The 888-nt window shown below is 46.8% G+C and overlaps 1 non-coding gene across 1 annotated transcript; it reads left to right on the top strand.

Moving 5' to 3' along the window:
• Positions 1-225: 225 nt before the first annotated feature.
• Positions 226-332, top strand: LOC141597938 (small nucleolar RNA R71). The gene has a single exon (XR_012523146.1). It is a non-coding gene; the product is annotated as a small nucleolar RNA R71 (small nucleolar RNA).
• The last annotated feature ends 556 nt before the right edge of the window (positions 333-888 follow it).

Here is an 888-nt window from a genome sequence, read left to right as displayed (position 1 = left end):
GTGAGAGCTTCTAGGGCAGCTACAGAAGAAGATTCATCAGCTCTCCTTTGATTCCCCCTGGAATTTCCATACTCAGCTTTATGGGTGGCTAAGTCATCAATGATCTTCCACCCCTTAGTCTCTCCCATATTCTCAGCAAACCGGCCATTGGCTGCAGCATCCAAAATAGCCCTCTGATCGTCATACAGCCCGTTATAGAACAGATTGCAAAGACTCCATTTTTCGAACCCATGGTGCGGAATGGTTCGCATCAGCTTCTTGAAACGGACCCATGCTTCATGAAAGTTCTCATCATGTCCCTGTTTAAAGCTCGTGATCTGAGCACTAATGGCATTCGTCTTCGAGGCAGAGAAGTATTTCTTGTAGAATGCCAGGGCTAATGAGTTCCAGTCGGTGATTCCATGAGCAGCTCGATCCAAATCTCTATACCACTCCCTTGCAGCATCACGGAGTGAGAAGATAAACATGGTCTCCTTCACCTGGTCTGGGGTCACGCCGGCTGGTGGGGATATGGAGCAGCAATAATCAATAAATATCTCCATATGCTTAGCTGCATCCTCATTTGCAGCTCCCCCGAATTGGTTTCTCTCAACCAAGTTGATATAGGACGGCTTCGGCTCAAACTTTCTATCCGCCCCTGGTAAAGCAAATCCATTATAGAGATTCTCATCTGTCGGCTCAGAGTGACTGGCAATAGTCGCTTCCTCAGCCATCTCTAGGAAATCTGGAGAAGTGACGCTCTCAACTGATGAATTAGAAATAGGAGATGAAGGTGGATCCTCCTCAAATAGAGCGTTCTCGTAGTAACTATACAGAGTACTCAGCTCTTCTTCTGTCGGCAATACCCTTGATGATCGTCTGATGATCGTCTCAACTCACGCAAGGATT

The sequence above is a fragment of the Silene latifolia genome, chromosome 8 (genome assembly GCF_048544455.1).
Source record: "Silene latifolia isolate original U9 population chromosome 8, ASM4854445v1, whole genome shotgun sequence".
Taxonomy (NCBI): domain Eukaryota; kingdom Viridiplantae; phylum Streptophyta; class Magnoliopsida; order Caryophyllales; family Caryophyllaceae; genus Silene; species Silene latifolia.
The sequence above is the reverse complement of the archived record's forward strand: the minus strand, read 5'-3'. Positions and strand labels throughout refer to the sequence as shown.